General features: G+C 38.9%; 1 long non-coding RNA gene across 1 annotated transcript; it reads right to left on the bottom strand.

The window, feature by feature from the left end:
* Positions 1–6739: 6739 nt before the first annotated feature.
* On the bottom strand, positions 6740–12144 carry LOC145807789 (uncharacterized). The gene is made up of 2 exons (XR_014351160.1): positions 11067–12144; positions 6740–7673 (listed from the first exon to the last, which is right to left on the bottom strand). It is a non-coding gene; the product is annotated as an uncharacterized LOC145807789 (long non-coding RNA).
* Between the last annotated feature and the right edge of the window lie 1921 nt (positions 12145–14065).

Genomic DNA, 14065 nt, shown 5'->3' with positions numbered 1-14065 from the left:
GCATGTTGTAAACTGATATAAGGCTTATTTTGAGCCCCTCTTCAACATTGGAGAAGGGCTCAACATTGTTTGGTGTCTCCATGTGGCACTTGTAGTTCAATCCCTTATTTGGCCCCTATTTTGTATAAATTGATAACCCTCTTTGCTTCTGTTTTTGGACCTTGGTCCGAACTGAACGTGGCCTTATTTTGGCCTATACTTCATGTTTCATTAACACTTTTTTTCTGTTTGGTGATTATTTTGTATACTTCATGTTTTAGCACCTTTTGAGCCTCATTTTGCATCATATTTTTAGCATGTTTGTATACTGATTTTGAGGCTTCCATATACTGTAAATGTTCATATTTTTGGTCCATCTTCAGTGTTTTAGAAGGAAATTTTTCAGTTTGGGTTTTGCTTATACCACTTGCTTCATTACCCCTCTTTTGGCCCCTATTCTTGCATGCTATTTTTCCCCTACCTATACTTGCTGTTTGGCCATGTTTATAACTGTGAAAGTGCATCTTTTGGGACTGTCTAGCTTTTGTCTTTGCATTGCATGTCCATATTGTGCATGTTTGGCATAGCTATAGGCCATTTCGGATGCCTAATGTTGCATTTCGGGACATTTCCTTGCATTTCATGTCATTTCGCCTCATTTCGGGACTGTTTTCCCCCATATTTTAGTGCTGAAATTTCGTTAGCATGCTTGCATATCATTTTTGCCATGTTTCATCACATTTTGTCATTGCCTCGGTTTGCGTGCCCGTGTGCACGCATTTCGAGGCACTCCATTTTTATCCGACGGCATCTCATGTGAGTGCGGCTGAGGCTCTCTCATGTTAGTATAAGTCCATTTGTCATTTTCCATGTCATTTGCATTGCGTATGCATTGCCTCGGTTTGCGTGCCCGTGTGCACGCATTTCGAGGCAACTCATTTTTTTGCCATCGGCATCTTATGTGAGTGTGGCTGAGGCTCTCTCATGTTAGTATAAGTCCATTTGTCATTTTCCATGACATTTGCATTGTGTATGCATTGCCTCGGTTTGCGTGCCCGTGTGCACGTAGTTCGAGGCATCTCATTTTTATCATTCTGTCATCGCCTCGGTTTGCGTGCCCGTGTGCACGTACTTCGAGGCATCTCATTTTCATTGTATCTGGCATTGCCTCGGTTTGCGTGCCCGTGTGCACGTACTTCGAGGCATCTCATTTTCATCATTCTGTCATTGCCTCGGTTTGCGTGCCCGTGTGCACGTACTTCGAGGCATCTCATCTTCATTACATCTGTCATCGCCTCGGTTTGCGTGCCCGCGTGCACGCACTTCGAGGCATCTCATCTTCATTGCATCTGTCATCGCCTCGGTTTGCGTGCCCGTGTGCACGCACTTCGAGGCATCTCATTTTCGTTGCATCTGTCATCGCCTCGGTTTGCGTGCCCGTGTGCACGTACTTCGAGGCACCTCATTTGCATTGCATCTGTTATTGCCTCGGTTTGCGTGCCCGTGTGCACGCATTTCGAGGCATCTCATTTTCACTGCATTTACCATTACCTCGGTTTGCGTGCCCGTGTGCACGCATTTCGAGGCATCTCATTTTCAACATCCCGTCACTTTCTCGGTTTGCGTGCCTGTGTGCACGCATTTCGAGGCATCTCATTTTCATAGCTTTGAGTATGTTAGGATCGTATCCTAGTTGCATTTCATGCATATCATGCACATTGCACCATGTCCGGAATAGGAGTTAGCCCGGGCACGGGAAACGAGGTACATTTCGTACTCCGAGTGACGGAATGTGTCTCAATTCCCCAGTCACCGACACTCCGGATTATCCATGATGGAGTTAGGTTTTAGCTGTAGTTTCATGTGCATTCATCCTATATTGAGTTGTGCATTTCGACTCCTCGGCCATCATGCCTCGGTATGCGTGATTGGTGGCACGAGGATCGAGACATGCATATATTTGTGCAAATACATTGCTATGCCCCTTTTCTGCTCTCTATTGCAGCAAAACGAGGAATCAGCAACTTTTTGGAACTTGGCACGCATTTCAAGAACAGGTGTAAACAGAGGCTAATCGGGGCATTCCGGTGGATTTCCGCGCAAGACAGTCCGGACATGCATCATCCACCAGAAGCAAGGCAGTCCCTGGCTTGCACGCCAGTTTATTTGCTTTCTAGTTAATTCATTAATTAATTAGAATTCTGTAATATTTTGGACTGTAATATTCTTTTATTTTGGGGACTGTAATATTTGGACTGTATTATTTATTCGGACCCTCCGAGTGAGGGCACAACTGTAATAAGTGTGCGTGAGTGTGATGTATGTCTTCCAACCCCACGTCTTTCTCCCTTTTATTTATCCGCTTATGATGGTTAGATTAGGGCATGTTTAAATTAGCATACAGTATGACAGCATGTTTGCATCATTCATCTGTTTTGCATGCACCGGGCTCGGCGCATCATACTAACTGCATTGTATTTTCAATTCCAAGTTGAATACATGTTAGTTGTAGCATTTCATATGCCATCTTAGAATAGCCGAGCCTACTATAGTTGCATTTTGCATGTGTTGCATTAAGCATTTTTGTATACTTAGGATCATGCATGATTTCTAATGTAGTTCCTATTTTGGCTTGGAGTACTCGGTAAGTTCTATGCTTTAGCATCCTCGCATGCGTGTGAGTGACCGCCATGAATAGCATGCTTACCATGAGGCTATGTGCTTATGTGATATATCTGCCTGAATGCCTGTGGGTGAAGGTTGAGTTGTTTAGATTGGAATAAATCATCGACTGTTTGTTTTAAGCCCACTAGATAGTGGCAAAACCATCTTTTCTAAACCCACCTGCGGGTGGTAAAATCTGCATTTTAAGCCTACTTGCGAGTAGCAAATCATCTTTCAAATAAACAAGCATGAAATGTTTTGTTCCAATTCGGGCGATCCAGTCTATACTTATATGCTGTGTGCATCACATAGTAACCTAGGCTAATAACCGGAATAAGAACACACAAAGTTTTCAAAAATAGATATCACGGTTAGTAGAGGCCGATCTTTGATCGGGCGAGCGGGGGTGCTCACGAAGTGACCTTCCCCAATCGTACCCAAGTTCCCGAGCCGAGGCAACTTTGGTGATGACGGACACGTGGCCTTTTGGCACCGAGTCAGGGTTTCCTAAATTTCCCAAAATAAAATATTTAGGTGGCGACTCTGTATCTGGCAAAGCAGTCCATGTTTGGCACTTCTTTCAAAAATCTGTTTTCTCAAAACGATTTGCCGGATTTGGACTCTTTGGTTCAGATTTAGAACCGTGACAACAAAGTCGAGTCCGAGCTGTAGCGAGGTCCCCCGCGGGCTTGTTACACTGGTAAACGTTGGAAGAACTAAAGCTTGATAAGGAGCGAAGTATTGACTCTCGAAGAGAGTGAGCCTCAATTCCTCAATCCAATTTGGAGACAAGGGCAGCAAAGGAGCAGTAAAAGCCTCTCTGAATGAAGATAGGAATTCAGGTTTGTTCACACACTCAAGCCAATCAAAGGAGCAAAGTTTTACTTTTTTGGCTAGGAGTGCAGGACTGATTCCTAAGGCTTTATCAGGGTGTGGAATCTTTCGCACCATTCGAGACGGCAAAGTAAAAGTGTACCATGCTGAAAGCAAGTTGTTCTCAAGGCTGCGTAGACGGTTGAAGGGAACATATGGGTACACTACAGAGATGCGTATGGAAGGGTGGACTGCAAGAGGGTCATCGAATTCAGGAAATCGATTATGAATGCGCTCCCTCATCTGAGATTGAATAGGAGTAGGCCAAGCTCCCCAGCTAGAAGCTTTAGAAGAAGAAGAAGAAGCAGCAGCCTCATCCTATGCAAAAGGTTTTGTAGAAGAAGAAGAGCTTTCAATATCCATTGTTGCAAAATCTTGGTCTAGAGAATTGTGAACAGTAGGTTCTTGGTCCAAAGGTCGATGATCTGCAAAAGCTTCCATGACTTGAATAAATGGAGGTGGGTAGGTGTGGCTAATAAATGCATGAAAGTTCTTTCAAGGACGGACATCATTATCTAACAACTCCTTGTATACTTAATCTATGTAAGAAAAGGTTTGCTTGGCCATGAGAACTGTATCAGCCTTTTCGAATGCTCAGATAGTAAGAGATATGCAAGGCATAGAAGAGAATTTAATGCAGTGCAAATACTGCAATGATGGACGGCGGTTGCATGTCTAAGAAGATGCAAAGTCCATACACGTCTTAGGACGTGGGTAAAGTGACTTGATCCACTAATATCACCAAGTATTGGGTATATTAGTGAGGGGGTAATGTTGGCTGTATAATTTGTAAAAGCCAATCATAATTCAACACGTGGCATGAATAGGGCAAATTATGGAGTTGGTACAAGTTGTCAACCAAAGTCAGACACGTATCAGTCTATATTGGTAATACTGGATCTGCGTAGCACTGGAACAATCAAAGGATATAAGGTGATGTGGCCTAACTATTACTCACAAAGTTTAAATTCAAAATCAAGAGGGAAGCCTAACTGCAAAAGTGGCGTAGTGGGACTGACTGTGAGAGAGCATGTTCAGCAATCATGGAAGGACATTTCGACGGTTGAAAGCCCACTTCGATGATTATCATTGAAAAGTATAAATAGCAGAGAAAGCCCCAGAATGAAGGAACCAGACTCAGATCAAAAAATCAATTTATTTACTTTGTTTTTCCTTCCAGTTTTTACAGCTCTTTACATTTCTGTACTTCAATTCCTGTATTGCATTTCATTTTCTAGGACTAGTTACAAATAGGTTGTTGCTGTAAACCTCTACGAGATTGGGTCAGATCATTGTGAGTTTTTCATTCTACTTAAGAAATTCAGATTCTGAAATTGATTCTTCATTTGTTGTTATTTACTAAATTCTCCTAAACAAGCCACCAGTAAAAGTTCTCTTCATTGAGGTTGAGAGAACTATAATACAATCGTATGATAATTGATTGGCAATCAATATTCTGTAAGGACTAATTGATCTTTGCTGGCATGTTTAAAATTATATTATTAATTTTCGAAAGCCAAAAAGCCAACAGAGTTATTTTAACTCGAAACTTAGCATTTTATCCCCAAATTTTTATTACATAGTCAATCCTTTTGAGTTGTAGTATTATAGGCACGTACCTATCTATACTGTTATATATATGACGCTTTGAGATGATATTAACACAAAATGTTTTATATAAATTATAAATACAATTTGCTTAAAACACAATTTTTTTTTTTTGTAATTTTGAAAATTATAAATACCCATTGTCTTAATTTTTTATTTAACAAAATTAATAGGAAAAATAAATTTTTTTAACTATTATTCTATATAATAGTAAAATTACATGAATTGCTAATTAAAAAATTATTAATTAATTTAATAATTTATTAATAAATTGACTCATCTATTATGCCATTAAAACTTAAAAAGACAGAATATAATTTTTAAAATCACAAAAAATAATTTATATTTTAAGAAAATTACAAAAAAAAAGAAGAAAAAAAATGGTACACGAGGGCCACGAGTGTTTTGCATTGTTAGCTAGTTTTTAATTTTTGAAAGTCGATAATAACCAGAAAATAGAAACGACATCAGGTCAACCTATATTTTTTTCCTTAGTCCGCAAGGCAATACTAGAATTCTAGCTACTTGTGCCTGTGTCTCCTCTCTCCTCTCTCTCTCTAGACTTGTTTGAATGTCCTAGGATTCATCAAAGGAGAACATTCAAAGTTTCGTCGAAAGATCTTTACATTGTTGGGGTGGAATTTCTTTTCCTATCCATACCATGATTCACTAAAAACTTCAGGTAAAGTGTATATCTATATAATATAGTCCTCTATGTTTGGTGTTCTTGTTTTACCATCCTGTTTGGTTGCTAAGAAAACACGGAGGAAAACCACGGGAAAATTGCATTGCTTTCCTAAAATCAAAGCATTAATTGCCTCCCCCTTTCCCCTCTCTACATATCGCACTAGGTCACATGCTTTTTCATATTTTAGTTTTTTTTTTTTTTCATGTATTGATTTGTTTCATTTTTGTTAATTTGATGCGTTTGAGTTCATTAATTACTAATTAATCTGAACTATGGTTGTGTGGTGACTCAAATTCTGTCTGTATGTTGAATAGAACCTGTTTTTTTTGGGGGGGGGGAATTTCAATTCAGTGTAGACTTGAAGAAAAAAAAATGATTATTGGTAAACTTGATACACATTTAATTATTAAAGTTGTAAAGTTTTTCATTAATATGTAATAATTTTCTGATACTACCACTGATAGGTAATTTCCCACCCCCCCTTTTTGTTTTTTGTTTTTTTTTTGTTAATTTGTTTGTTTATCTTTATGCCTTTGGTGAATTTTCAGAACAACTGGCAAAATGGGTGTAAGAATGGGTTATGTTTTCATGAAATTGGGGAACTTGACTGATGCTAATCAAGTTACAATGGATGTCGTAACCTTATTCGTACATCTGATTTGTGCTTGCATTGTGATCGGCCATCTTCTTGAGAAAAACCGATGATTTAATGAGTCAATCACAACTCTTCACATTGTGAGTCCCCACAGATAATTGCTTAATATTGTACTGTACCTGTTTGATTTTACATATTTTATATTGGATTATGGAGTACAATAAGGCATATGTGAGATTTGATAAAGCTTGATTGCAGGGTTTGGGCACCGGTACCCTTATTCTACTAACTTCTGGGGAAAGAAACTCGCGCATCTTAGAATTTGTAAAATGCCAAAAAAATTTATATTTTGTTGATAAATAATGCAAAGACAATGAGATACAAATAGATCAGGCTGAGGCACGGATATCACATTTTCTTTAAGGAGATCAAGCCCACTGCGGTAGGAAGAACCCAAATACCGATGCAATAGTCACAAAACTATGACTTATCCCCTCTAGAATACAACAGCCCAACCACTTGTCGTATAGTTCATGCCAACTCTACACAAGATGGTGAACCCAAAGCTCCACCAAGAAAAACGCTCTTCTTTGCTAGTAATCTCTCTTGTATAGAAAATAGTTAGTGTGTTAGTGTAGAAAAGAGTAGATGAGAGGAACTATTTTATAGGCCACTATGACTTTACAAAATACACCAAAAAATAATAATGACCATGAACCTAGAGAAAATGGAGAGTGTATCCAAATATTAACTTACTACCAAGTTCATGAATTCTAATTAATCTCTGTTCATGAACAAGACAAACGGACACCAAAGTAATGAATCTCCATTCATGAACAAGATGAGATTCATGAACAAGACAAAAGAAGATTCATGAACAAAATATATAAATAAATAAAACATATTAAAATGTTCCAACAATCCCCCACTCATTTTAATATCAAAAGGACATGAGAGATTACCAAACAAAAATAGACTGGTATGCATCATGAAGGTGTGCTCTGCATTGAACCTTTATTAGTGAAATAGCAACCTTTACTCCAGAGTCAATAGTGGTCTCAGACTTGAACTATGACTACTTAGGGAAAATAAAGTATTACTGCTCACACATAATAATCCAGGTGTTAACATGAGCTTTTAATAGCTAGCACATTATGGCCTTGTGCTTATCCCAGTTTTCATGAGCATATTTGAGAATAAGCCTTGTTCTCATAGAAAGCGGCCCTACTTTCATGCTCACATAGGTGAAATCTGTCAAGGATGTTCCTGTAATTGACACACCTCACTCAACAAGAGTTACAGAATTTCATTAAGAGTACAAAAACTCAACCCTCTAACATTACAGGACAAATACACGTACATCATAGGGATGTATAACAAAATATTAAAGAGTGCATTTTTACAACCACCATATGATTCGTTCTTCCCATTGAACCTAGTTACAGGATCTCTGGTCCCTAGGTTAGGTATCCTTATACATGGTTTATGATTTTATAGGCTTCAAACCCATCCCCCTCGATGTATTCCAGACCCTATCTCTTGCCAAGGCCTTAGTTAACAGATTAGCAAGATTATCACAAGATTTTACATAATTCACAGTTATGATACCATTACTCAAATAGGGTCTCACATTACTGTATTTCCTTCAAATAGGTCTGGATTTACCATTATAAAAATGGTTGTTCACTCTACCAATAGCAGCAGTGCTATCACAATGAATTAACATAAGAGGAATTGGTTTTTCCCAAAAAGGGATTTCATGTAACAAATCTCTCAACCAATTCGCTTCCTCACATGCTGAAGCTAACGCTATAAACTCAACTTCCATTGCAGAATTAGCAATTATAGTCTGTTTTTTAGACTTCCAACGTATAGTACCACCACCTAAGGTAAAAATAAAACACGAGGTAGAGAGAGAATCACCTGACAAAGTGTTCCAATCGTATCACTATATCCCTCAAGTAACGCAGAATACTTGTTATAAAACAAACCATAATATTTGGTACCAAATAAATATCTCATAATTCTTCCCATGGCTAGCCAATGATCTCGACTTAACTTGCTAGTAAACCTGCTAAGTACTCCAATAGTATATGCAATATCAGGTCTAGTACAGTCAGTAGCATGTCTTAAACTACCAATCATGCTAGCATATTCTTTTTGATTAATCACTTCTTTTTCATTTGTTACAACAGATAAATGTATGCTTGCATCAAAAGGAGTAGCAACATGTTTACAGTTTAGAAAGTTATATTTCTTTAAAATTTGCTCAATATAATGCGACTGATCAAGAAAAATGCCATCCTTAGTCTTGGTAATTTTAATTCCCAAAATAAAATTGGCTTTACCAAGATCTTTCATATCAAAGTGACTATTAAGCATATTTTTAGTCTCATTTATAATATGCAAATTAGAGCAAAAAATAAGTAGATCATCTATATATAGGCTAATAATCACATGTGCATTCTCACAAGTTTTATAATATATGCACTTATCACATTCATTAGTCTTATAACCATTCTTAAGCATGCAGGAATCAAATTTATCATGCCACTATTTAGGAGCTTGTTTTAAACCATAAAGGGATTTAGTTAGCTTACACACCTTACTTTCTTGGCCAAGCTCCACAAAGCCTTTGGGTTGGTTCATGTAAATCTCCTCATCTAGATCTCCATTTAAAAATGCTATTTTTACTTCCATTTGATGAATTTTTAAATCATGAATTGTAGCCACTAGTATGAACAGTCTAATGGATGTAACTCTAGTAACCAGAGAAAAAGTATCAAAGAAATCAAGATTAACTTGTTGCTTAAAACCTTTAACGACAAGCCTCGCTTTATATTTAGCTATAGTTCCATCCAGTTTAAGTTTTTTACCAATGACCCTTTTACACCCAATAGTTTTACAACCTGGAGGTAAATCCACTAGCTTCCATGTTTTATTTAAAAGTAATAAATCTATCTCATCGTTTACAACCTCTCTCCAGAAAATAGCATCAGGTGACGATAAAGCTTCTTGCACCGTAAGAGGAATTTCTTCCACATTGTAAAGTTAATAGTCAGGACGAAAATATTTTTCAACCCTAGCTCATTTACTTCTTCTTGGTTGGATTTGAAAATTTTCTTGTTCTTGAAAAACTTAAGAAGGAGTAGAAGAGCTAGACATGGATAAAATATTTTCAGAAATTATTTGACCCTAACTATTTCTAGATTTTAAAGGAAATTTATTTTCATGAAAAATAGTATCACCTGATTTAAAAATAATATTATTTTCCATGTCAAAAAATATATAAGTTGTACTATGCAACGCATGCCCAAGAAAAGCACAGGTGGAAGCTCGTTCACCCAATTTAGGTCTTTTAGGATCTGAAGCCTCACAAAAACTAAACAATCCCAAACCCTCAAATAACCTAGATTTGGTTTATGGCCCCGCCACAACTCGTAAAGTACAATTTTAGTCTTTTTGTGTGGCACTCTATGTATCACATGGCAAGCTGTCAAAATAGCCTCGCCCTAAAGATTTGAGGGAGCACCTGAATCAATAAGCATAGCATTCGTCAAGTCAATTAACGTTCTATTTTTTCTTTCAGCTACGCCATTAGATGAAGGTGAATATGGTGGAGTAGTCTCACGAATAATTCCCAATGACTAAACAAAAGAGTTGAATCCAAGAGTTTCATTCTTCCGGCCTCTATCACTTCTAATTCTCTTAATCTTTTTACCGATTTGATTTTTCACTTCAAGAAGGAATTCTTTAAATTTCTCAAAAGCATCACTTTTATTTTTTAATAAATATACGTTTGTGTATTTTGAAATATCATCAATAAAAGTGATAAAATATCGGTTACCACCCCGAGTTAAAATTCCTTCAAACTCACACAAATCAGTATGAAATAATTCTAACAATTCGGTATTTTTTTCAACACTTTTATGAGGCCTCTTAGTAATTTTTTGCTTTACTACAAACTTCACATTTCTCAAAATTTTTTGTCACTTTAGATGGTTTATTAATCTCAACATTCAATTTGAACATCCCATCACAAGCATAACCCTTACCTACAAAAATACCCTTCTTGGTAATCACATATTGATTAGATTTCATAGTTTACTTAAAACCAGCCTTATTCAATAGATAACTTGACATCAAATTCTTCCTCATGGACGGTGTATAAAGCACGTCTTTTAAAGTAAGCACACGTCCAGAGGTGAACTTAAGGTCAACCTCACAACTCCCAGGTATCTTGGTTAAACTAGAGTCACCAAGCATAATTGTTTTCTCATCGTTAAAGGGAGTATACACCTTGAACCAAGCTTGATCATGACAAACATGTCTATTGGCATCAGAATCTGCCTACCAACCGTCTACATAATTAACCATGCAATTGTCTGTAATCATCGCCACAAATGGCTGCTCGATAACATTAGCCTTTCGGGCAAGTGCACGTTTTCGGAATTTACAAGTTCGAGCAATATACCCACTTTTGTCACAGATAAAGCAATGTAAAATTTTGTGGAGGTGATGAACCTTGGTTCTTATTTGGATTAATCCATTTATTATGAGGTTTACCATAATTCTTCATATTCTTTTTATAAGGCTTCAAATAAGTATTCTTGGAATTGTGACGTTTGGGTAAGTTTTATTTGGTAAAACAAAGTTTACCTTTGTGGTAGAATTTTCATTACCTGCTTGTGTTATTAATACATCTTGACCTCTAGCCTCCTCTTTGACTCGGATGCGAGTGCTCAACGCCTCTTTGGAAGTCTCCTTTTGTTTTGGTGCATGCTCTTTTGGAATTCTCTCCAAGATGGCGGCAACTTGTCAACAAGTCCTGTAACTACCAAGTTGTCACCAATCTTGATGCTTTCAGACCTTACTTCTACAACTATCATTTGAAAATCTTGTACTTGCTCTACAATAGATTTTTCATCCACCATTTGGAAGCGAAAAAAGCGCCTAGCTGCATACTTTTTTGCTCCTGCCTCTTCAGTATCATACTTAGCCTGTAAAGCTTTCCAAATTTTCTTTGCAAAAGTGTAAGTGGTGTTATAGTAATCATAAAATTGATCAGCAAGGCAATTTAAGAGATAAAAGCGACATTTATATTCATCTGTATTGTAGGAAGTCACTTTTGCTTCATGTGCCTCGTAGTCTTCATCATTCATCTCCTCGGTTGGGATTTTGTTTGGGTTCTTCTCGATAAGAACGTATGCAACTTTCAAAAGGCTGAAGTAAAAAAGAACTTTTCCTTTCCACCTCTTAAAATGAACTCCCTTGAACTTGAAAGGCTTGTTGAGATCTCCAATTCCATCATTGGTTTTTTCTGGTACTTGTTCCATGGTTGATCTCCTTAAAATTATTGGTGAAAATACCAGAAAAAATTATATTTTATTGATAAATAATACAAAGAAAATGAGATACAAATAGATCAGGCTGAGACATGAATATCTCATTTTCTTTAAGGAGATCAAGCTCACTGCGATAGGAAGAACCTAAATAACGATGCAACAGTCACAAAACTATGACTTGTCCCCTCTAGGATACAACAGCTCGACCACTTGTCGTATGATTCAGGCCAACTCTACATAAGATGGTAAACCTAAATCTACACCAAGAAAAACACCTTTATTTATTAGTAATCTCTCTTGTATAGAAAATAGTTGTTGTGTTAGTGTAGAAAAGAGTAGATGAGAGGAACTATTTTATAGGCCATGAGAGGGTAATTTTTGGTGAAAATTGGGCCGAGCTATGAGATGGATTTTGTGGCCTAAAGTACGAAGGACTGTGTAAAGGAGACTGTAATATTACTTCGGCCCAATAAGGACAAAGTTACTCCGGTCGAAAGAAGAAGAAGTTACTTCGGCTTACGAGTTGTAAAGCTATTCCGGTCCGGAGGCAACTTGAAGTGAGTCCGGCCTCACATTTAGTCCGGTCATGACATATTGCGGTTAGATCGGTCAGAGCTTGCTACTTGGAAGCTTGGTCTAAACACACCATGGTTGAACAGGAGAAAGCCGAGATAAGGAATAGGAGGAGAAAACCGAGCTAAGGATAGTTCGGCCTTCTCTGTGGCTCAGCATAGCCAGTGTTATTTCGGTCATGTGGTAGTTCGGCCATGATGAAAACCATCCCACTTGGTTTAAGCAGTGGGGGGGGGTGTAAAAGGATAAGCATTATCCTTAGGAGTATGAATCCTAGGAGGACTCTGCATGGAGAAGTACAAGTCCTACTAGGATTGTGCCACAGGAAACTTATAAAAGCTCACAAACATCACCTTGGAGGAGGTAACAGAACACAACACAATTTTGCTTTCTGAGAACATAGAGCTTTGTCTATTTGTCAAGCTTACTGACTTAGGCATCGGAGAGGTTTCCGGCACACACCCGCCGGCTAGCTCACGTTTGTGTTTTCAGGTGATAAAGCGACGTCGTACGGAGGAGCGTGGACTTGGTCAACAGGATTATACGAGAAGGCGTATTTCTTTCCCGTACAATTGGCGCCGTCTGTGGGAAGAATAGACAAGAACAAAAACCTCTTGACTAAGCTTCTCCTTTTCTCCATCAATGGCACACATTGAAGAACTACCGCAGTCCGCCATCGACGGGCTAACTCCAGATGGGGGCGCAAGGCGTGAAGGATTACCCTCTGTCCCTCCTATGGCGGATTTGAAGCCCCAACAACATAACTCTAGGAGGGGTGGCAAGGGAAGGCGGAATAACAGTCCCCATCACTCTCAGAGTCCCGACCGGCAAAGACGAAGGATTGACCCTCAAGCTCTGGAAGATCGCGTGAAAGAGCAAGATGAATTAATAAAGAGGATGGCGGCGGACATGGAAGCCTTGAAACACCAGATGAAGAAAAAAGAAGTGGCGACAGGAGAGGGGCGCAAAAACAAGACGCCCCCTCGTCACTCAGAAAATCGTAGTAGGAATACTACACCCTCACAAGGAGAGAGCAGAAGCCTTAGGACAGGCGACACTCAATCCTTTTCTTCCAGAACTCGTCACTCCAGGTCTGAGAGGATGAGATCTGAGAGATCATATACTGAGGGGAGCACGTATTGGCCCTCGCACTCGCACTAAACCAGATCTAGACAGACAGAATTACCCAGATCATCCGACTTACGAACCGTGCTCGAAGAGAAAGCACGATGCAAGGAGGATGCCAGGGCAAGGGATCCACACAGAGTTTCTGCCTTACAGCGATTGGCTCCTCAGGCGCATGGAAGCGTCGAGGTTGGAATGCCAATGCCGCGCCCAGCCTACGAACCAACGAACAAAGCATTGGCAAGACTACAAACTTCGCCGTTTGTTCCAGCAATCGAGAACGCACCCCTACCATCAGGCTTCCTTCAGCCGAAATTCACTACATATGAAGGGAAGACGGACCTGTATTCACACTTGAGCCACTTTCGCCAAGTCATGGCTGTATACAGGCGAAACGAGGCTTCAATGTGCATCCTCTTCCCATCAAGCCTTGGCGACCTAGGCTTGACTTGGTTCGAAAAACTCCCAGAGGGCAGCATAGCCTCCTGGGCTCAACTGGCGGAAGCATTCGTAACAAGGTTTCGAACAAACACTAAAACGCCGGTGGAGATAGACCAATTACTCTCCATTGACATGGGTGAAAAAGAGACCCTCAGATCTTATAACAGTCGCTAC

The sequence above is a fragment of the Camellia sinensis genome, chromosome 14, assembly GCF_055761805.1.
Source record: "Camellia sinensis isolate YWXY chromosome 14, ASM5576180v1, whole genome shotgun sequence".
Classification (NCBI taxonomy): domain Eukaryota; kingdom Viridiplantae; phylum Streptophyta; class Magnoliopsida; order Ericales; family Theaceae; genus Camellia; species Camellia sinensis.
Note: the sequence above shows the minus strand (reverse complement) of the source record. Positions and strands in the feature narration are given on the sequence as shown.